The sequence below is a fragment of the Bos taurus genome, chromosome 28 (genome assembly GCF_002263795.3).
Source record: "Bos taurus isolate L1 Dominette 01449 registration number 42190680 breed Hereford chromosome 28, ARS-UCD2.0, whole genome shotgun sequence".
NCBI classification, from domain to species: Eukaryota; Metazoa; Chordata; class Mammalia; order Artiodactyla; family Bovidae; genus Bos; species Bos taurus.
This window is the reverse complement of record NC_037355.1, coordinates 31,251,511-31,275,830: the sequence shown is the minus strand read 5'-3', so window position 1 is coordinate 31,275,830 and position 24,320 is coordinate 31,251,511. Positions and strand designations below refer to the sequence as shown.

Here is a 24,320-nt window from a genome sequence, read left to right as displayed (position 1 = left end):
AACAAATTCAGGACAAAGAATTTCTAATTTGGAAGATAAAAAAAAACAGACATCAAAAACAGTGAAGGATTCTAAGACACAGTCACAAAACATTTGTTTCCTGTAAGCATAACCAAGCCCCTTCATGGTAGACAGAGAAATCACCAAGTAACTGTTTTTATTTATTTTAAGATTGGGGTTTGTGTTTTTTTTAAATCCAAGTTGTAGATAAAAAGAAATCCTGATGTATAGCTTAATATCTTATTGAAAAAAGAAAAAAACTTTCCCCTAAATCTGACCCCCATTACCCAAGTGTAAATCTAACTAAGCTTAAAAGGGGAGGAAAAAAGAAAACATAATGTCCATTTCCTTTAGAGTCCTATTTTTGGATTCAAAATTCTTCAAAAAATAGTCAAGCGTGAATTATTTAGCCATTCTGTGGTTTGAATCAAGGTTTTATGAGCATTTTCTGTCCATCAGCAATCATGGGTTGGGGAAAAAAGACAGAGACAATGTAATTCAGATGCTATTCTGGGGTTACGTACATAGCCAGACACGATGCTCAAAGTTGACTCGTCCGCCAAGGACTAACACACATTTTGGAAAGCAGTTCTTGCTTGATTTAAAAGCTGAAGATCAGAAACTACAGTCATCTTACATTCTGACTCCTGAAATTGACTCATTGACTCCAGAATCTGCCTGCCAAAAACACACCCAGGACATTACAGAGAAAGCAAATAGAAGCTTCTAGAGTAAGGGTGGCTGGAAACAGTCTTAAAGGCCACCCAGAGCAATGGGACAACTTTTTCTCTAGTTTTTCTTAGCTACTGTTTTCACTACCCCATAAGATAGGCAGTCTCAGAGGGCTGTGTCCACCAAATCTAATATGCACCTAACTGCCCTGCAGTTGTACCTGTAGATGGACAAAGTCATTCGCTGGACTGAACAAAACAGTCACAGATGCATATTACAAGCACCTCCCAGCTGGACACCAGAATCACTTCAAACATATGCCTTCACACACCACGTTCTCTATGAATGAACTAAACTAAGCCACATGTGTAGCAGTTCTGTGATGGTGACTAAGAGATCAGCCTGTCGATGTTAGGAGTAGCCAAGAGGAGAAAGACCTGAAATGAGTTCTTGAGGACATCCTCTGAGCCGCTGGATCAACCTGCCCTGAAACCTATCCAGACACGTAGTCAATAAGATCCCTATACTGTTGAGGCCAACCGAGCTGGGTTTCCCGTCACCTGCAATCTAACAAGTCCTAACACTACAGTGCCCACATGGCATGTACGTTTTAACATTTGTCTTTTTATTCCACTATGAACCTTTCAGTCCACTCCATCTATCACCTCCTACACGGAGCTAACTCTTTCAGTCACAAGTAACTGTTACTTTTCTGTGCCCCGTGGAAAACTTTTGACTCTTTTTCTGTGCTTATCCTCTGAGTAGACCCCAGCCTCCGAGTGAAAGCCAAGGACAGGGCGAGCTTGCTCAGCACCTGACTGCTGTAACTGCTCTCATCCCAACCTGACTCACATGAGACAGCTAAAAGGAAGCTTCCAAAGTTCCCCAGTCCAAGACTTTCCAGAAAGTGATGTCCTCACATAGAACAGCCAAGAAAACATAGATATGCAAAGACGTCATTTACTATTCATACTAACTTTCACCAAGGCAGTGGGAGAAACAATAAGTTTGAGCGTACCCAGAAGTCTCTTACTCTGACCCAGGGGAACTCACCTATAAATAACAAAAAATTTTCCACTTGTGATATCAACGTTTGGTCTGCTGTACAAACCCTTCCGGACTCTGTTGTTGCCCTTACTCTGAGGTAGAGCCAGATGAACCCTGGGTTACTCCTTTTCTAATTACTGTCAATTTTGCTTGTGAGTTTTCCTTACTAAAAGGACAAGATGTTCATCTGAAGGGTAATGAGTGGTCCACAAACATCTCAGCCTTTTCTGAATCTCACTTTTATCTAGTCAAACCCCTACTCTGTTACCCTGTTCCACCCCCAGTTGAAAGGATGCAGAATATGCTACAGTCTGCAGGTGACTTCTCTTCCCCTAAAATCTCACTGACTGGGATATGCTTTTTGAAATTAACCAACCAGGTGCATTTCCTTTCTACTTGTTGTAAAACAGATTCTTCCTCTGATCAATAAGGCACCCTCAACAAACATGGTTTGTGTTCTGTGTTAAAGTTAGCAAAAGCTGGTCTCTCTCTCTCTCTCATCAGTGTGAGCCTCTTGAGGGCAAGTACATCTCTTCTTTAAATCCTGCAGGGCTTAGAACTAGGCTTCATACAAAACCAGCCAGTAATTTTCCACCTTGTGTACACATCAAAATCAAGCACAGAGCTCATTAAAAATACAGATTTTCAATTCTCAGTCCAGGAACTCTGAGCCACTTGGTATGGAGCAGAGTCTAGGAATCTGTATTTCTTACAAAGTAAATCTTAGTGGTAAAGCATCCACCTGCCAATGAAGGAGACATAAGAGACGCAGGTTTGATCCCTGGATTGGGAAAGATTCCCTGGAGAAGGAAATGGAAACCCATTCCAGTATTCCTGCCTGGAAAATCCCATGGACAGAGGAGCCTGGTGGGCTATAGTCCATAGGGTCACAGATAGTTGGAAACAACCAAGCAACTGAACACACACACAAAGTAAATCTGTAGGTTGTCCACTGGCCATACTGAGAATTATTAAAGTAGGCCCAAGACTTCTCCCAACAATCTACACAAAATTGCCAAGCATGTGAGTCAGCCACCTTAGAAATAACTCCTTCAGCTTCATTCAGTCCTTCAAGGACTGTGCACCTGGCCACACCTTGACTATAATCTCAGGAGAGACCCTAAGCAGAACCACTTAGCAAAGTCCCTCTTGGACTCCTGAACCACAGAAACTGTGTGAGATAACAAATGTTTATTATTTTATGCCAAAAATAAAAATCTTTTAAATTAAAAACTAAAGTAAGCCCTCCATGGGAAATTTTTTACATAAATGAGTACATACCCATTCATTCATGCCACTGCCAGTCCTTTCCCTAGTATACCCAACGATACTTCTTGAATTGCCACCTACAGCTCCTAGACAACAGAGCTTGACTCAGGCAAACTAGCCTCTCTCAACAACAGAAGGAGTACTCTCCCCAAACTTCCTCCTCTGCCCTCCATGCATCAACACCCAGGCTCAAAAGTTACATCTGAGAAATCACAAAAGTGCAAAGACATGAAGCTCATGACAAAAATTCCAGTATTCATCACAGAAAAAAAAATGGAAACTGAGACTCTAGGACCATTATGGAGTCAGATGACTAAGAACTCCTTTGTCACATTTCCCCAGGGTCTTCTAGATCCGGCTTAAAAGTTGTATTTCTACCAAGAGGTCAAATGAAATGAGATGTTCAAGAATATGATGGAGATTGCAATAGGATCAATTAAAGTCTAAGAGGTCTCAAGAAGGGACATTCACTTCCTTTAAAAATAAATAAATAAACACCACCTTGTGCTGTTCACTATCCAGCTTTCTTATAACAAGTCCTGTTGGCTCATCTGGACCATAAGTTCCTTGAGGGCAGGGAATATACATCTCATTTCTCCTGTAATTTCTCCTACACTAAAGAGCATATGCTCTTTACTTAGAACTCTTTATCAGTTAACTTACTTATCTCCATTACATTAAGGTCTTTTTCTCAAGTTTTTATCTTGTTCTTTCATTTGGAACACATTCTTCTGTTTCTTCCTTTTGTTTGACTCTGTGTTGGTTTCTATACAGTAGATGAAGCAACCACCTCTTTCAGTCTTAGAGAGGCCTCATATAGAAGATAAATCTTGTTGTTCAACCCTGCCCCACTCTTTGTCTTCTTTCAAAACTTTGTGCTATTTTTAATAGCTCCCAGTAGGTGAGGATGTGCCATGACCTGTCAGTGCCCCTAAGGGGAAGAGCCTAGCACCTGGATTCAGTCTGATTAGAAGCCAGACCCCCAGGCAGCAGCTTTTAACAGTATGTCAAAATATACAGTCCAGTGGTATCACAACTGTAATCACACTGGCCACCAGAGCCAGGCAGAATGATGGTGTGTGCTGGATGGCAGTCATAGAAACTGGGGCTCAAGTCAAGTGTCAAAGCTCTTTTCTGGGAGATACAGGTGAGTTGGAGCAAGGCAGAAGGAGAGAGCCAAGATGCCATCTAAGTTCCTTGAGAACAGCTCTATTGCCACTAAATGTACGCCACACCTGAAGCCTGCGTCTCAGCCCGGAGCACCAGGACAAAGTGGCCTCCTTCACAGAGAGACTAGGGGCTGCGCCTCAGTCCACTGTCTGTTCAGTGCCCTGGGAGTAGCAGCCTGCCAAGAACCATCTCTCCAACTGCCACAGTCCCACAGGAATGCAAGCCCCAGCCCTGGCCACCAGAGCCAGAAGATCAAGGGGCATCCATTGAGTGGCAGCCACACACACAAAAAAACATGGCACGGATGTAAAAATCAGCATACCAGATGTGTGCAAAACTCCACTCCAAGAGACACTTTGCTCTGGAATATGACAGAAGAAACGCACAAAGACAATGCCTGCTTTCTGTAGTCTCTAGAAAGGATTACAGTCAGCCCACGGATATATGTTTAATTAGAAGCCTGTCCCTCAGGCCGCAGCCATGATGATTAGCTAATAGGTCTCATTCACAGAAAGACAGAGCTCCTGGGTCTGTTGCCTCTCACTGTACCCCAGGAGTGGCAGCTGTTTAAGAACTCTTTCTCTGTTGATTACAGTCCTGTGGGATTCACAAGCTTAAGCTCCACTGGCCACCAGAGTCAAGTAGTATAGCGGTGTCCCCTGGTAAAAGCCACAAAAATGGGGGTACCAGACAGGCAGATGTGCTCCTTTCTGGGTGACACAAATTCTTAATTATAATCCTTAGGTACCAGGAATGTAAGCTACCCTGGTCTCCAGAGTCAGGCAGTCAAGAGGCATCTTCAGGATAGCACCCACAAACCGGGCACCAGACATGTGTAAAAGCTCTCTTCCAGGAGATGCTCTGGAGCACAGCAAAGGGAGAGCATGAAGATGGTGTCTGCCAGTCCCCATTCCTAGAGAGTGGTCCAGTGGGCTCACCAAACTGGGGGGAAGAATGGATGAACACAGTGAGAACTTCAAAGAGATAGAAACTACAAGAAAGTACAAAACAGAAGTCATAGAGCTGAAGCATACAACTGAAATGAAAAAAATACACTGGAGGGGTTCAACAACAGACTAAATGAAGCCAAAGAAAGGACAAGTCAACTCAAAAACAAGGCATTGTACCAAGATCATACCCAAACCAGGCAAAGACACCCAAGAATACTACAAGCTAATATTTCTGATGAACAGATGCAAAAATCCTCAACAAAATACCAGTAAACTGAATTCAACAATACATTAGAAAGATTATATACCATGATCATGCAGGATTTATACCAGGGATATAAGGATAATTCCACAACTGCAAATTAACATGATACACCACATTAACAAAATGAAGGATAAGAACTATATGATCATCTCAATAGATGCAGAAAAGGCACTTGACAAAATTCAACACCCTTTCATGATAAAAACTCTCAACAATGTGAGTACAGAGGATGTACCTGAACATGATAAAAGCCATATACAATAAACCCACAACTGATGTCATAATGGTGAAAAGACCTAAGCTTTTCTTCTTTAAAAAAAAAAAAGTTAGTCACTAAGTTGTGTCTGACTCTTTGCAACCCCATGGACTGTAGCCCACCAGGCTCCTCTGCCCATGGAATTCTCCAAGCAAGAATACTGGAGTGGGTAGCCATTCCCTTCCCTAAGGATCTTCCAGACCTAGGGATTGAACCTTGGTCTCCTGCATTGCAGGCAGATTCCTTTACTGTATGAGCCACCAGGGAGGCTGAGGACAGGAACAAGTCAAGGATGCCCATTATTGCCAATTTATTCAATCTAGTATTAGAAATTCTAGTCACAGCAGTCAGGGAAGAAAAAGAAATAAAACACATCCAAGTTGGCAAAGAAGTAGTAAAACTGCCATTATTTGCAAATGACGATACTATATGTAGAAACCATGAATACGCCATCAAAAAACTATTAGAATTAATAAATGAATTAATTCAGTAAAGTTGTGGGATACAAAACTCAATGTACAAGATTTCCCTGGTGGTCCAGGAGTTAAAAATCCACCTTGCAATGCAGGGGACACAGGTTCGACCCTGGGCCCAGGAAGATTCCACATGCACAGAGCAGCTAAGCCCACGCAAAACAACTACTGAAGCCCATGCCCCCTGAGCCCACGCTCCGCAACAAGAGAAGCCACTGAAATAAACTCATGCACCACAACTAGAGACTGGGCCCCACTGGCCACAACTCGGAAAGTTCAGGTCCAGCAACAAAGACCCAGCACAGTCAAAAACAAAAATAAATCTTTTTAAAAAAATTAATGTATAGGAATGTATAACATTTCTATACACTGAATAAAAGTATTAGCAAAAGAAATTAAGAAAACAATTCCATTTACCATTGCATCAAAAATAATAAGATATCAAGGAATAAATTTAACCAAGGAGGTAAAATACCTGTACACTGAAAACTATTAAGACATTAATGAAAGAAACTGAAAAAGAAACAAACAAATGAAGATATTCCATGTTCACAGATTGACAGAATCAATTTTGTTAAAACAGTCACACTACCCAACACCATCTACAGATTCAATGCAATCGCTATCAAAATTCCAACAGAATTTTTCACAAAAAAATTGAACAGATAATCCCAAAATTTGTATAGAACCCCTGAAGACGCTGAATAGTCAAAGCAATCTTGAAAAAGAAAAACAAAGCTGGAAGCATCACACTCCCTGATCTAAACTATATCACAAAACCATTATAATTAAATAGTATAGTATTGGCATAAAATACAGATACACTGTTCAATGAAACAAAACAGAGAATCCAGAAAAAAAATCCACACATATATGGTCAATTTATTCACAAATCAGAGGAGAAGGCACAATGGGGAAAGGACAGTCTCTTCAATAAACAGCATTGGGAAAACCGGATAGCCACATACAAAAGAATGAAATGAGACAGCTATCTTACCCCACACACAAAAACTAATTCAAAATGTATTGAAGACTTGAAAAAGGCCTGAAATCATAAAACTCTACAAGAAAACATGGTGTTAGAACCCTCAGGTGTGTTTACACACACACTTTGCTGACCATTTCTAAGGCCATGCTCACCACAAATGTACGAAATGAGAAAGAACATTAGCTCTATATTCTCTTTTCCAAGTTGTGTCCATTTTTTTGTACTGTGCAATCAAAAGCAAAAACAACAAATGCAAAAATAAACAAGGAGGACTATAACAAACTAGAAACCTGCAGCACAGCAAAGGAAATCAACAAAATGAAAAGGCAACGTAGTGAATGAGATAAAGCACTGGCAAACCACACCTGATCAAGGGCTAAAGTTCAATATATAGAAAGAGGTCACACAGCCCAATAACAAAACACAATCTGATTTTCAAATGGGCAGAAGATCTGAGTATACATTTTTCCAAATAAGACATACAGATGGACAACCAGCAAATGAAAAGACGCTCAACATCACTCATCAGGGAAATGCAAATTGAAATCACGATGAGATATCACCTCATACCTGTCAGAACAGCTATTATCAAAAAGACAAGGAACTGGCAACCCACTCCAGTGTTCTTGCCTGGAGAATCCCAGGGACAGGGAAGCCTGGTGGGCTGCCATCTATGGGGTCACACAGAGTCGGACACCACTGAAGCGACTTAGCAGTAGCAGCATGAGGAAATAGAGAAAAGAGAATCCTGATGTGTGGTTGGTGGGAATGTAAACTGGTGCAGCCACTTTGGCTAACAGGATGGAGGTTCCTCAAAAAATTAAAACTAGAACTACCACAGGACAGAGCAATTCCACTTCTGAGTATTTACATGAAGAAAACAAAAATACTAACTTAAAAAGATATCTGCACTCCCATGTTCATTGCAGCATTATTTACAAGAGCCAAAAAAATTAGAAACAATGTAAGTGTCCATTGGTGGATGAAAGCATGAAGAAACTGGTACATACACACAATTTTTAAAAATGAAATTTTTCCTTTTGCACCAACACGGATGAACCTTGAGGATATTACACTAAGTCCATTAAGTCAGAGAAAGACAAATACTGGTTAATCTCTCTTATACGTGGAATCTTAAAACAAATGAACAACCATCCCCTCGCCAGTACACAAGCTTACAGATACAGAAAACAGATTGGTGGCTGCCAAAAGCAGCGGGTAGGAGAAATGGGTGAACAATAGTCAAAAAGACAAAAAGAATAATGTACCTGAAAGAAAAAAAAAAAAAAAAAGCTGGGCATATGCTAGGTGCTGGGACCGAGCTGTCCGAGAACAAGACAAGGCAATGAGGAGGTAAAGAATGCTGGCTTTAGAGCCAATGGAGACAAGTTGTATAACACCATCCCACCTTAGTTCCTGCAGTGCTTAGAACCAGGCTTTGTACAAAACAAATCAGCAATCATCATTTATTCTTGGGTCAGTCACTCAACTTGCATTACAGAGCAAAGAAGGGTGGGATGTGTCTGGGGGTGGAAAGGATCAGACTTTCAAGACCCTCGGGTATGTTTACACACACACTTTGCTGATCCTCTCTAAGGCCATGTTCATCAAGCATCTATGAAAGGAGAAGAAACACTAACTCTATATTTTCTTTTCTGGGGCTTATGTTCACATTGTTCCCTATGCCCCCTTTTTTTGAGGTAACTCTGTCCTTCAGGACAAAACTCGATTATCCAGCAAGTTTGCCCTGACCCTCTGATAGTGATAACTGCCTCCTTTGTTGCACCCACAGGCTTCTGTACCACTCCCACCCTAGCACTTTAGCACACTGCATTATACCCTCCTGTCAACTTGTCCGCTCACCCTGCTGGTAAGCTCTTTAAGGACAGGGTTCATGGACATCCTGCTCTCCATGGGAATCCCAGGGACAGCACACTGTCTGGTACATGCAGGCACTCAACACATCGGTTCAATACAAGAATGAATCTTGCTAAGCCTTCATCTTCTCAGATATGAAACAATGTTTCACTTCCAGGACTGCTGTGAGGAGTAGAGAGAGTATGCCAGTACTCCAAAGTCCAGTACAGTTATTCCATAAATTGCAGGTATTCTCACTGAGGGTGCTAATAGTCAACCATTTATTACCAACCCAATGTGATGAAATTGAAACAACCAAATTCAGTGTAAGTGGCTAAACTGCCACGACCAATGGTTTACTAAAGACTTTCTGAGGGATCCATCTTCAGAGCCCATCTTCAGCTTCCAATAAAACCACTCAGGAGGAATACAGAGGAGAGGAATATTTGCTCTTGGTTTCGTGTAGCTCCATGTTCATTCCCAGCGAGCCATTACCCGAAACCAAAAGACTAATGGGAGGGAAGGCAGAGAAATGCTGTTCCCACAGAGAAGGGGTGAGGCAAGCTGATTTATGAGGCTAGATTCTAAAGGCGCTAAATACACACAGCCTGGCACTGCAACCCAGGGTGAGGAATTGGGGGGATGCCTTTCACAGCCAGGAAACATCCGAGATGAGTCAACACTAAGATCAGCGGTGGGAAGCGGGTAAAATTCAGGCCCCTTCATTCTGGGCAGAACTCACAGGCGGCCTGTCACTTGTCAACTGACCCAAGGTGCTCTTCACATTTTTATCTCTGAATTCCTGCAATTCTGTGATGCAATTAACTCCTCCCTTGGGAGAGCCACAAATAGAGCATTACTCCATGGAGACCCACCAAGAATTCCCATCCATCATTCTCATCAATCAGTACATTTTTCAAAGTTACGAAAGAGGCCCCTGATCATCATAGAAAGGTTTAAATACATAAAACGTGTAAGATACCTTTGGTATTTTCTCCATGTTTTTAATTTATAAATACTATTGCTTGATTTTTAAGTTCAGCATTATCTATTGATTTCTACTATGGCACACGCTTCCTATGCTACAAACACAGAGCCTTTGATCTGTCCTTCATTTTCCAATATAGTCATAAGTTGAGTTAGACCATATTTTGCGTTCATAGCTATATCCTTCATACTGGAACACATTCTTTTTTTCTGCGCATTTTTGTTTTGTTTTGTTTTTCCAGGAGTTAACAATTATCTATCAATAGTTTGATACCAAATTCCAGCCAACTTTTAAGGTTTCCTCTCAAAATGTCCAGATGTATCAGCTAATAGCATATTCATCATCCTTGGGAAATCTCCCAGGAAGTTCTCTCTCTGGATCACTCTAAGCTAATGGCTCTCCAGACCTCTTGCACATCTTGAGATCTTCCTTGTTGATCACCCTGAAGACCCCGTCCCCTCATCAGCAACATCTTCCTCTTTCTTCTTTACTCTCCTGCTTTGATGGGACATCTCTTCCAGTAGTTTCCTCTGGTGAAATTTTTGAGACATTTCATACTGAATTCATCTACCTTCAATCTTGTCTTCATCCTATCCTCCATCTTGTTTGGTTGATGATAAACTTCCTGGTTAAAAATTTCCTATTAGAATTTTGAAGGCACAGCTGTGTTATATCCTAGCTTCCACTGTTTCTGTTTCAAAGTCTGAAGCCCTTGAGTCATGACTCTACATGTGCCCAGAATTCTGAAATTTCACATTCCTATGTACTGCTGTGAGTCCATTTATATCATGGGCACTTGGTGGATTCTTAATGATGGAACCATATGTTTTTCAGTTCTGGGAGATTTTATTGAAATAATGTATTCTTTTTCTCAGGAGCTCCAATTACGTGGACTTACCTTCTTGAGCTCTTTTTTTCCTCTCCTACTTTCATCTGTTTTCCTTTTCTTATTCTACTTTCTACAAAAATTATCTTCTATAGATTTTTCATTTCTGTTCCATGTTTTTAATTCTCAAGAGCTCTTATTTTCTGCATATCGTTTGCATGACATTCTGGTTTTACTTTGGGACTACATTATCTCCTTATCTCGTTTTCTCTCTAAGGATATTAACAACAGGAGTTTTCTGTTAAGCTTTCTTTTCTCAGTATAGTCTCTGATTGTTCCAAGTTTCTTTCATTCTTGTTTGTTCTAACTTCTTTCATGTTAAGAGGCTTCTCAGAGATATCAGGCAATCCTTAGATTTCTGCCCATAGTTAACAATGGAGAATTAAAAATTGACTGGAATCTCCGAAAATGAGAGGGGATTGTCATCTGGATCTTCACTATAGAGTGAAGTGAATTGTCCACTTATTTGAGGAATTTCCAGGGGAAGATATTTAAGATATTTTCTTGGGGGACTTCCCTGCTGGTCCGGTGGCTGAAGACTCCGTGCTCCCAATGCAGGGGGCCAGGTTCAATCCCTGGTCAGGGAACCAGTTCCCTTATGCCGCAGTTAGGACCTGGCACAGCCAAATAAATAAATAACTTTTTAAAAAGATATTTCTTTGGCTGGTCTGTTTCCCTGACCCTTGCTTCAAGGTAAAGGCCTTACCACCACAGTTCTAGGATACAAGTAGGTGAAGAGTATTGAATGTATCAAACAGACTACATGTATGTTTAATTAACATGGAAGAGTAATATGTTCAGTTACCTGATATCTACAGTGAATCCCTACCCTCAGCAGTGGCCGGTGTCTTCACATGCAGAGGTGCTCTGGTTTATTCTCCCACTTCAGAAATCTCCACTTTCCATAGTGGAGGAAGATTAGTCACCAGACTATATGGAATGGGAGAGGGCACTGGAGGTCTTAACATCTTCCAAAGGGACTTGCCACCAACTTCCAGGCTTTGAGGGAATTATATAATATAAATCAGATTGGTTCTCAGCTTTCCCTCCTACTGGTTTAGAGTCCAATTTTTCTCATCCACTTTCCAGCTTGCAAAAACCTATTGCTCACATGAAAAGATAGATGTTCAACACTATTAGGGAAATGCAAATCAAAACCATAATGAGATACCACTTCACATCTACTAGGATAGCTGTAATTTTCTTAATGTATAAAATAACAAGGACTGGTGAGGATGTAGAGAAATTAGAATCCTTATACATTGCTGGGGAGAATATAAAATAGTGCATCATTTAAATAGTTGGGCATTTCTTCAAATAAACATGAAATTACCATATGACCCTTCCCCTCAATTCCACTCCTAGATATACATTCAAAAAATTGAAAACAAGTGTTTCAACAAAAATGTGTATAAAAAAAGTGCACAGAGGCATTATTCATAATAGCTAAAATAAAGAAACAACCCAAACACTCATCATCTGATAAACAGAAAAACAAAATGTGGTGTATTCAAATAATGAAATATTATTTAGTCACAAAAAGGAATGAAATACTGACATGCTGCAGCATGATGATCCTTAAAAACATTATTCTAAGTAGAAGAAGCTGCATACAAGAGGTCACATATTGTATGACTCCAGAAGAGATATTTCACAAAGACAAGCAAATTAGTGGGAACAGGGGCTGGGGCAAGGAAGAATGGTATTGATACATGATGTTTAATGGGCAGGGGGTTTTCTTTGAGGTTGCTGAAAATATTTTGGAACTAGATCCCTTGGTGGCTCAGACAATAAAGACTCCGCCTGCAATGTAGGAAATCCAGGTTCAATCCCTGGCTCAGGAAGATCCCCTGGAAAAGGGAATGGCTACCAACTCCAGTACTGCCTAGAGAATTCCATTGACGCAGGAGCCTGGTAGGCTACAGTCCACAGGTTACAAAGAGTCAGGCACGACTAAGCAATTTTCACTTTCAGACAGAGGTGGTAGTTATACAACATTGTGAACGTACTCAGTTCAGTTCAGTCGCTCAGTCGTGTCCGACTCTTTGCAACCCCATGAATCGCAGCACGCCAGGCCTCCCTGTCCATCACCAATTCCCAGAGTTCACTCAAACTCACGTCCATCGAGTCGGTGATGCCATCCAGCCATCTCACCCTCTGGCGTCCCCTTCTCCTCCTGCCCTCAATCCCTCCAAGCATCAGTCTTTTCCAATGAGTCAACTCTTCGCATGAGGTGGCCAAAGCATTGGAGTTTCAGCTTTAGCATCAGTCCTTCCAATGAACACCTAGGACTGATACTTTTAGAATGGACTGGTTGGATCTCCTTGCAGTCCAAGGGACTCTCAAGAGTCTTCTTCAATACCACTAAATGCCACTAAACTGCATACTGTAAAGTTATTTAAATGGTAATTTTTCTGTTGTATATATTTTAACCATAAATTTTAAAAATCTTTTGCTGGTGCCTCCACTCATAATCTCCATATTCTATGAGTCAATGCTTTTTACTCTTTTATGGGGCTTCAGTGGGAAACAAAAGATTCATGGGTTCCATATGCCGGTCTCACCCAAAAGTTTACATACAATTTAAAATATGAAATCAAGCATTTACCAAGGTAAAACTTGGCAAATACATACCATTATACAGCTGTACCCTACCATCAAGGAGTTTACAGTCAAGTTGGGATATTTTTAAGTAGTAATAATAATGAAAGAAAACCACAGTATGCAATAAATTGTTGTGGCTAGAACAGTTTAAATAGTATGCCATGAAGATCAAAGCAAAGAGCTGTATCCAAGGATATTTTGAAAGGCTTTGCAATAATCACTGAGTTGGAACCAGGTAAGAAATAACCTAAAAGAAATTTCTCCTGCTAAGTTGGTTCAGAAATGAGGTAAGCACAGAAAAACACAAATATATTTAGGGTACAGTCAAGAGACAAGCTGAGCCGGTCTGTAATGAATTTTTTATAGATGGAAAAAAGCAGCCTGGGGTCAGATCAGGAAGACCTTATTTGTTTATCTGACCATTCCTTTAAAAAAAAAAAAGAAAAGGCTTCCACATATAATTATCTCAATCCTGGTGTCATCACATCAGGTTAAACGGCTTGCATTGGCCAACCCATTCAAAACCTTCCATACTGGACTTCAGTTCAGTTCAGTTGCTCAGTCGTGTCCGACTCTTTGCGACCCCATGAATCACAGCACACCAGGCCTCCCTGTCCATCACCAACTCCCAGAGTTCACTCAGACTCAGGTCCATCGAGTCAGTGATGCCATCCAGCCATCTCATCCTCTGTCGTCCCCTTCTCCTCCTGCTCCCAATCCTTCCCAGCATCAGTCTTTTCCAATGAGTCAACTCTTCGCATGAGGTGGCCAAAGTACTGGAGTTCCAGCTTTAGCATCATTCCTTCCAAAGAAATCCCAGGGCTGATCTCCTTCAGAATGGACTGGTTGGATCTCCTTGCAGTCCAAGGGACTCTCAAGAGTCTTCTCCAACACCACAGTTCAAAAGCATCAATTCTTCAGTGCTCAGCTTTCTTCACAGTCCAACTCTCACATCCGTACATGACCACTGAAAAAACCATAGCCTTGACTAGACGAATCTTTTTTAGCAAAATAATGTCTCTGCTTTTGAATATGCTATCTAGGTTGGTCATAACTTTTCTTCTAAGGAGTAAGCATCTTTTAATTTCATGGCAGCAGTCACCATCTGCAGTGATTTTGGAGCCCCAAAAAATAAAGTCTGACACTGTTTCTACTATTTCCCCATCTATTTCACATGAAGTGATGGGACCAGATGCCATGATCTTCATTTTCTGAATGTTGAGCTTTAAGTCAACTTTTTCACTCTCCACTTTCACTTTCATCAAGAGGCTTTTTAGTTCCTCCTCACTTTCTGCCATAAGGGTGGTGTCATCTGCATATCTGAGGTTATTGATATTTCTCCCGGCAATCTTGATCCCAGCTTCTGCTTCATCCAGCCCAGCATTTCTCATGATGTACTCTGCATAGAAGTTAAATAAGCAGGGTGACAATATACAGCCTTGACATACTCCTTTTCCTATTTGGAACCAGTCTGTTGTTCCATGTCCAGTTCTAACTGTTGCTTCCTGACCTGCATACAGATTTCTCAAGAGGCAGGTCAAGTGGTCTGGTATTCCCATCTCTTTCAGAATTTTCCACAATTTATTGTGATCCACATAGTCAAAGGCTTTGGCATAGTCAATAAAGCAGAAATAGATGTTTTTCTGGAACTCTCTTGCTTTTTCCATGATCCAGCGGATGTTGGCAATTTGGTCTCTGGTTCCTCTGCCTTTTCTAAAACCAGCTTGAACATCAGGAAGTTCACGGTTCACATATTGTTGAAGCCTGGCTTGGAGAATTCTGAGCATTACTTTACTAGCGTGTGAGATGAGTACAATTGTGCGGTAGTTTGAGCATTCTTTGCCATTGCCTTTCTTTGGGACCGGAATGAAAACTGACCTTTTCCAGTTCTATGGCCACTGCTGAGTTTTCCAAATTTGCTGGCATATTGAGTGTGGCACTTTCACAGCATCATCTTTCAGGATTTGAAATAGCTCAACTGGAATTCTATCACCTCCAGTAGCTTTGTTCATAGTGATGCTTTCTAAGGCCCACTTGACTTCACATTCCAGGATGTCTGGCTCTAGGTGAGTGATCATACCATCGTGATTTTCTTGGTTGTGAAGATCTTTTTTGTACAGTTCTTCTCTGTATTCCTGCCACCTCTTCTTAATATCTTCTTCTTCTGTTAGGTCCATACTATTTCTGTCCTTTATTGAGCCCATGTTTGCATGAAATGTTGGCATTTCCATTTTCAGCTCCAGATGATAAACCACCATCATAAAATGCATATCCAATGTGCTAGAGAATTTAGTACCACTGGCATGACAGGCCTGGGCTCATGTACCTGCCCAAACTTCCACACAAAAAGCACATGGGAACCACACTTAATCTCTCATCCATCATTTTAACTCATCCCTGCAAGAAGAAGCAAATAACTGCTGACTGGTACCCAAAATTTTCTCTCAAAACTGAAAATGCTCTCTCCCTCCCAACTAAACAGGGATATCAGAGAATCCAAGTGTAGCTGCTGCAAAGGCATAGGTGGTCTGCTCAAGATTTGTCAATGACCTGGGACAGGGGGTAAAATTATCATCCAAACCTCTGTATCCAGTGTTGGGCTTCCCAACTACAAGAGCTGATGAATTCTCACTATGGCTTTCATGAGCTTCCCAGGTGGTGCTAGTAGTAAAGAAACTGACTGCCAATGAAGGAGATGCAAGACCCTGGGTCAGGAAGATCCCTAGAGGAGGAAACGGCAACCCGCTCCAGAATTCCTGCCTGGGAAATCTCATGCACAGAGGAGTCTGTCAGGCTATACATAGTCCATGGGGTCTCCAAGAGTCAGTTGCAACTGAGCACACACCCACGGCTTTCATAAATTTATATTGAATTTTTGTTGCTTACACCTAAAAGGGTCCTGATTGATACATATCCCCACAAAGCCCCAAGACCATTGGGCTCAGTCATCTTATACTTAATAGCTCCTTCAAAGTCTCAGATCAGTCGCTCAGTCATGTCCGACTCTTTGCGACCCCATGAATCGCAGCACGCCAGGCCTCCCTTCAAAGTCTAGATCCCATGGAATCAGCTAGTGTTAAAGTTCCTGGGATGCCCTTGTGTCTTCTCACATTAACTCGTACATCTCGAGTATTCAACAAATGCTGGATGAATGGGCAGAATGAAATTAAGACAGAAAAACTAAAAAGTATGAAAGTTTCCGCTTAATTTCTTATCTCTTTACCTTTTTTCTTTTAACTTCAAGTCCTCTGTTCTGATATATTGAAGTAAAGTTTCCAATAGGTCTTGATCTGATGACTACAGGGGCCACAGTTATAAGGGAGAAGTCATCTACACAGAGAATTTCATAAAGATCATCTATATCAACTACCCAGTTCCTAATCCAGTGATCCTGAGAGAGGAACAAACAAGAAAGCAGCGACTAATATTTTGAAAGTATACAAGGCATCATAAGTATTTTATAGACATTCTCTCATACAATCATCACCAGAGTTATCAATCATAGATATCTGATTGCCATTATACAGATGAGGAACCCAAAGAGAAGCTGAAAATATTATCCAAGATTGTACAATTAGACAAAGAACAGATTCAAACTAGGATATTTCTACCTCCTCAATCCACAGCATCTAAGGCATGGAGAAATGTGTTGTGATACAAATCAGCTTCCCAGGTGGGGCTAGCGGTAAAGAACCTACCTGTCCATGCAGGAGACACAAGAGACACGGGTTCAACCCCTGGGTCAGGAAGATCCCCTCTGGAGTAGGAAATGGCACCCCACTCCAGTGTTCTTGCCTGGAAAATTCCATGGGCCAAGGAGTCTAGCAGGCTACAGTCCACGGGGCCACAAACAGTAAGACACAGCTAAGCACACAAACGCAACCTGAGGGCCCCCCAAAGCACCAACTTCTATAATAATGTCTCTTCCCAAGTTTAGAAATTCTCCTGTTATGAATTCATCCTTTAGGTTGCTATGTCCCAGACTCATTTATAATATTATTCATAACTGACATTTGCATAAACTCTTCATTACTCATGCATCATAGAAACTGGACTGAGAGGCCCACGTGGGTATTATTCCTAGAGTGACCACACATCCCAGCCTGGGGAGGTCTCTGCTTATGTCAGTTTTCCCAGTATAATTTCTGATAGCACTCTCTTTCATTTTCAAGTGTCCCAGTTTGGACGATATATCATATGGTCACTGTGGTTACTGCCCACCACACATAGACATGGAGGGGCATCCCCCTATCACAGTCGCTGCACAGCTCCAGCTATGTGTGTTTCAACTGAGTGCAACTGAGTCCCCCTGCCTCCCATTTCAGATGAAATTAAACGACAGGATTACACCAGCTCATGCAGAGGCCCCTGGACAGCAGAACTGGGCACCCGTTTGTTGTTCAAGCATTTTTCTCCTTCAGTAATTACTGGCTGCTCAGCAAGCTCAGCACCGACACCCACATCAGCCACCATGTAATTACGGGAAGACTTGAAAGAAGGATGTCCTCAGCGTGACATGGCCTTTCCCAGGAGGACACGTGCGCACACACATTCACGCGCATGTTCTCACAAGCTCTCTACCCAGGGAGGGCCAATAACAGCAGCAACAGCTTTATACGTAGACAGCACCTTACAATTTACAAGGCTCTTTTACCCACGTCACCCTATTTCCTTTCCAACACCCTCATGATGAGGGAGGGCAAGTGGTCTACGTTCCAGTTTACAAGTGATGAAACTAAAGTTCAAGGAGAAGTAACTGCCCAAGGTCACACTACTGCAGGAGGGAAAACTGGGACAAGAATGCATGTCTTGTGACTGATGCTTAAACGTCCCCTCCACCAGCCACGTGCATCCAAGCACCGGTGCTGAGCTCACAGTCGCCCTCCCGCCTTCACTCTGAGCAACACTTGAGAGGCGGAGTTCAGCTGCCTTTGTGTCTTCCTTGTCCCAGAGCTCCAGCCTTCTCTCCACCCTTCCACGTGCCCCTTTTTTAGCATCATTTCAACTCAGTTTGAGTTTAGCAAATGACTCTGATCAGCCCCAAAGTAATTAAACCTGGCTTCAGCCCCACAGTGCTAACAACCCCAAGGTACAGGAGACGAAGGAGGGTCTGGTGCCTTGGAGTGCCAGCACCCATGTCTCCTCTGCACCCACAGACATGTGCCTCACCCTCTGTGTTTCAGTTTCCTTTTCTCTAAACAAAGGAAGGTGAACTAAATTAGAGTTGCAATCTGGTGACTGCACCCACTTCCCCAGACGTCTAGAACTGGCCAACAAAGCATTTTTATGTCGCTCCATAAATCCCTGTACATTACCCCTCCATTCCTAATTCTCTTACACGAAGCTGCGCTGCTCTTTCATGTTCTCGGCATGGAGCTTTTCAATTTGTAACCTCTAAACCAGATGACCTCTAAGGGCCTCCCAGTCTACATCCTGTGTTTGAGAGACAGCAGACTCTGAAGCCAGACTACAACTTACTAGCTGTGTGACTTCAACTGAGTTATTAATGGCTTCTGCCCCAAAGTCCCCATCTGCTGAGAATAACCACAGCACCTACTTCAGAGCAATGTTAAGAGGATTCAATAAGTTAATCCATGTAGTGTATGAACTGATGCCTGTCATTAGCAATTACTAATATACTCATTAGCAATTACTTCCCATTACTGCCAGTGCTGCCGTCAAGGAAGAGTTAACAGTGCAACAAATACTCTGGCACTGGAGTAATTCTGGCCTCACTGGACAGTTAAGTATTCCCTCTGCTTCTACCTTCTGAAAGTGACTGTATAGTAGTACTCAGTGTTCCTCCCTTAAATGTTTGGTAGAATTCACCAGAGACCCATCTGGTCTTGGTGCTTTCTCTTTGTTAGGGTTATTATAAATTTTTTAATAGCTATAGACCTCTTCAGATTATTTATTTCCTCTTATGTGACTTTCGGCAGATCACCTTTCACAAAAATTGGTCCAAGTTTCACACAGATTATCAAATTTGTGAGCACAGATTTGTTCATAGTAATTTTTATTATCTTTTTAAAATCCAGGAGAGCTGTACAAATGTTCCCTCTTTCATTTCTGGTATTAATAATTTAATATTAAATAAATTAATATTCAGTAATTTATTAAATTAAATATTCATTGTTATTTATATTTTTCTTATTATGACTAGAAGGCATATAGATTTTATTGATCTTTCCAAAGAAAAGACTTTTGGCTTCACTGATTTTCTTTACTGATTTCCTGTTTTCAATCTATTTCTAATCTAATTTTTATTCTTTTCTTCTCTTTACTTTAGATTTAATTTGCTCTTCTTTTTCAAGTTTCCCAAGGTAAAACTTAGACAATTGATTTAATATCTTTCTAATAAATGCATTCACTGCTATAAATTTCCCTCTAAGTACTGCTTTTGCTGCATCCTACAAATTTTGATAAGCTATATCTATTCAAAACATTTAAAACTTTTTTCTTAGCTTCCTCTTTTCCTCTTTAGAAACTGGTTTATTCCCAAGTATTTTGGAGTCTTTCAGCTATGTCTGTCACTGACTTCTAGTTTAATCCTCAATGGTCTAAGAGCAGACATAAACATGATTACTATTATTTAAAACATGTTTAGGTGTGTTTTTGGAGAAGGAAATGGCAACCCACTCCAGTGTTCTTGCCTGGAGAGTCCCAGGGACAGGGGAGCCTGATGGGCTGCCGTCTATGGGGCCACACAGAGTCGGACACGACTGAAGCAATTTAGCAGCTTAGCAAGGTGTGTTTTATGGCCAAGAATGTCATCTGTCTTGGTGAATGTTCCATGTCAACTTAAGAATGTGTATTCTGCTGATGTTGGATTAAGTAGTCTACAGATTTTTATTCTATTACTCCTAGTTGACTGTTGGTATTGTTGGGTTCAACTATGTCCTTCCTGATTTTCTACACACCTGTTTTCCCAACACTATTTACTAAAGAGATAATCCTTTATCCAAATATAGTCCTAGGGCTTCTTATCAAGTATTAACCATATATGTAGGTTTATTTCTTAGCTTTGCAGTCTGTTCCATTAGCCTATGTGTCCATGTTTATACTATACCATACTGCTTTGATGACTACAGTTTTATAATACAGTTTTGAAATTGGGAAGTATGATGCCTCCTGCTTTGCTCTTTTGAGATTGTTTTGACTATTCAGCATCTTTTGTGGCTCCGTATAAATTTTAGGATTGATTATTCTATTTCTGCAAAAAGCATTGGTATTTTAATAGGAATTGCACTGAAGCTACAGATAGCGTTGGGTAGTATACACATTTTAACAATACTAACTCTTTTAACAATACTAACTCTTCCTATCTATGAACACATGATATCTTTTCATTTATTTGTGTCTTCAGTTCTTTTCATCAGTGTCATACAGTTTTTGATATTGTGATTTCTCACTCCCTTGATTAAATTTATCCTTAAGTATTTTGTTTTTGATACACTGTAAACAAGAACTTTTTTGCAAATAGATCATTGTCATGTAAAGAAAGGCAACAAGGTTTTGTGTGTTTACTTTGTACCCTGAAACTTTAGGGAATTCATTCATTAGTGCTAATGGTTTTGGTGAAGTCTTCAGGATTTTCTATATACAAGACCATGTAATCAGCAAATTATTTTACTCCTTCCTTTCCAATTTGGATGCTTTTCCTTTCTTTTTCTTGCCTAATAGTTTGGGGATGGGCTTCCAGACCTATGTTGGATAAGATTGTTAAAAGTGGGCACCCTTGTCTTGTTCCTGATCTTAGAAATACTTCAACTTTTCACCACTGAGTATGATGATAGCTATGGACCTGTTAGATTTGGTCTTTATTATGTTGAAGTGCATTCTTTCTATACTCAGTTTGTTTGATAGTTTTTACCATGAACGCATGTTGAATTTTGTCAAATACTTTTTCTGCAAGATATAGATCCAAGTTTCTGACCCACATCATTCTCTTCTCTAAAGAAGTTATTTTAAGATTTCTTGCAAGGCAGGTCTACTGGTAACAAATTTCCTCCGTTTTTGTCTGTCTGAGAAAGTATTTCTCCTTCACTTCTGAAGGATAATTTCACGGGGTACAGAATTCTAAGTTGGGGTTTTTTTTCATCCCTCTGAATACTTTAAATATTTCATTCTACTCTTTTCTTGCAGTTTCTAATAAGATATTAAAAGTAATTCTTATCTTTTGCTCTTTTATAGGTTAAGTTTCTTTCCTTTGGCTTCTCTCACAATGTTTTTCTTCACCATTTTCTGTAGTTTGAAATTGATGTAACTAGGTATATTTTTTTAGGCATTTCTCCTGCTTTGTGTTACTTGAGTTTCTTGGATCTGTGGTTTGATATCTGAAATTAGAGGAAATAATTATTGTTTCAAATATTTCTTTTGTTTCTCTCTTCTTCTCTGGTATTCCCATGAGAGTTTATACTTTTTGTAGTTGTCTTACAGTTCTGTTTTTTCAGTCTTTTTTTCTATTTGCTTTTCAGTGTGAGAGATTTCTATTGAGATATCCCCAAGGTCAGAGATGCTTCTCTCAGCTGGGTCCCATCTATTAATAAGCCCATCAAAGGCATTCTTCATTTCTATTAGTGGTGTTGACCTCTAGAATTTCTTTTTGGCTCTTAGAATTTCCACTCCTCTGCTTATATTCCTCATCTGTTCTTGCATTCAGTTTACTTTACCCATTAGAGCCCTTAGCATGTGAATCCTAGTTGTTTTAAAAATCCTGATCTGATTATGTCAACATCCCTGCCATATCAGTCTGGTTGTGAGGCTTGCTCTGTCTCTTCCAACTCTGCTTGCTGCCTTTAGTATGTCCTGTATTTTTTCTCTTGATAACTAGACATAAGACACTAGGGAAAGTAACTGCTGTAAACAGGCCCTTAGTAATACGTGGAAGGAGGGTAAGTATTTTCTTACTCTGTTGTTAGCTTCAGCCTTTTAGCTTCAGAGCCTGTACCTCTGGACTGTGAACTTCACATGTGCTGCTTACTTTTTTCTAGATAGACTGGCTAGAGTAGGTTTTAGTTGGGTACTTCCTTCTTTCAGGGAAGTTAAGCTCTGGTAAAATAATTCTCCTGAGGGCAGACTTTGTGAAGCACAGAATGCATATTTCAAAATTATTCCTTTCCCCCTCCTCCTGCCAGAAACATGATGGACTTCTTCTCCGTTTTCACTGTGGAAACCTGGTAGAGTTCCAGAAGGTAAGACTCATGAAAGTGTAGAGGGCTGCTCAATGACTGGGTCCCCGGGAGTGAGTTATTAACTCTCACGAGTCATCCACGCTGAACCTCCAGCAACGTGTCCATTACAAAGGAGTTTTCTCTACCCAGGCACTGGTCCCCAGGGAGGCTGCTGTTCTGGTAAGTTGAGATTCTCTGTATTCACCTGTCTCACCAGTTCTGAGGGCGCTAGTCTGCTCTATGACCTCATTTCTCTTTCTAAATAGAGTTGCTGGTTTCTCAGTTCAGGTTTTTAGCTGTTGTCAGGATGTGGTAAACTTCTAAGCTTGTTACATGTTGAACTGGAAACCTAAGGCCTTTTTTCTTAATTGAGGTAAAATTCACATCACATAAAATTAACAGTCTTAACAATTAAGCAGCATTTCATACACTCACAATGTTGCACAACTATCACGCCTATCTGGTCCCAGAGACCCATTAAGCAGTCCCTCCCTCCCCCGCTCCTGACAACCACTAATCTACTTTTTATCTTATTGAAATATAGTTGATTTACAATGTTCACCACTAACCTACTTTCTATCTCTATGAATTTACCTAGGCTAGACATTTCATACCAATGGAATAATAAAGTATGTCAACATTTTTGTCTAGCTTCTTTAACTTTGCAAAATGTTTTTAAATTTACCTATATTGGAACATGTATCAGAACCTCATCCATTTTCAGGAATTTTATGTTGTATGAGTATACCACATTTAGTTTATTCATTCATCAGTTGATACACTGCTTTTGCTTTGTATCCTGTTGCTACCCAGAACAAAAGCTGAAGTGCCCTCAGGGCCTGGTCACGCTCACCAGGACCTCTCAGGCCCAGCCACTCTGACCTCACACAACACATATTCCTAACAGACCCTGGACAGACCAACTGCTCCAGCCCCTCCAGAGGAGGACAGTGGTCTTCCTCATACCAGAGACAGAGAAACTTATGACATTTGGAGACTGACACTTTAGCATTTGCTTATTAGCTTTGGAAAAGAGAGGATGCATGTAGTCAGAAAAATGGTGGAATCTTGTCTTGGGAACCAAGGAGGAGAAAAGGAAAAACAGGTAAAAGGGGGTTGCCTTTGAATCAATTGTACCTTATGCAGGAGTAAAGCTAAGTTGTATCGTTTGTACTCTAGAAAACAAATAAATACTCCCAAAACAGGAATGATCACTAATTGTAACAAGGGAGGGATTTCAGAAATCCAGGAAGGCTCCCGAATAAACCACCAAGAGAAACAGGTCCACTTCTACTACTCAGTGTCTTCCTACCCACTGTCACAGATAGAACCACGTCAGGTCCACTTCTACTACTCGGTGTCTTCCTATCCACTGTCACAGACAGAACCACGTCCCTACATGCTGCACGATGTCCACGTCCTTATCCCTAGAACCTGTGGCTATCACCTTGCAAAGCGAAAGGGACCCTGCTTGTATGATTCCGTTAGGAAGCTAGCTGAAGGGAGACCGTTGTCGATTATCCAGATGGGCCCAATATAAGTACAAGGATCCTTTATAAGAGAGAACTTCTCAGAGTCAGAAAAGGAGGTGTAAAAACAGAAGCAGAGGTTGGAATGATGCAGGAAGACAAGCCAAGGAATATGTGCAATCCATGGAAGTCAAAAGGGAAAGGGAATAGATTTTCCCTGGAGCCTCTAGTAGGAACACAGCCCACACCTTGA

General features: G+C 40.9%; 1 long non-coding RNA gene across 1 annotated transcript in view; it reads right to left on the bottom strand.

Moving 5' to 3' along the window:
- Window positions 1-24,320, bottom strand: part of LOC101907017 (uncharacterized) — a 166,467-nt gene that overhangs the window by 26,777 nt on the left and 115,370 nt on the right. The window lies entirely within an intron of this gene.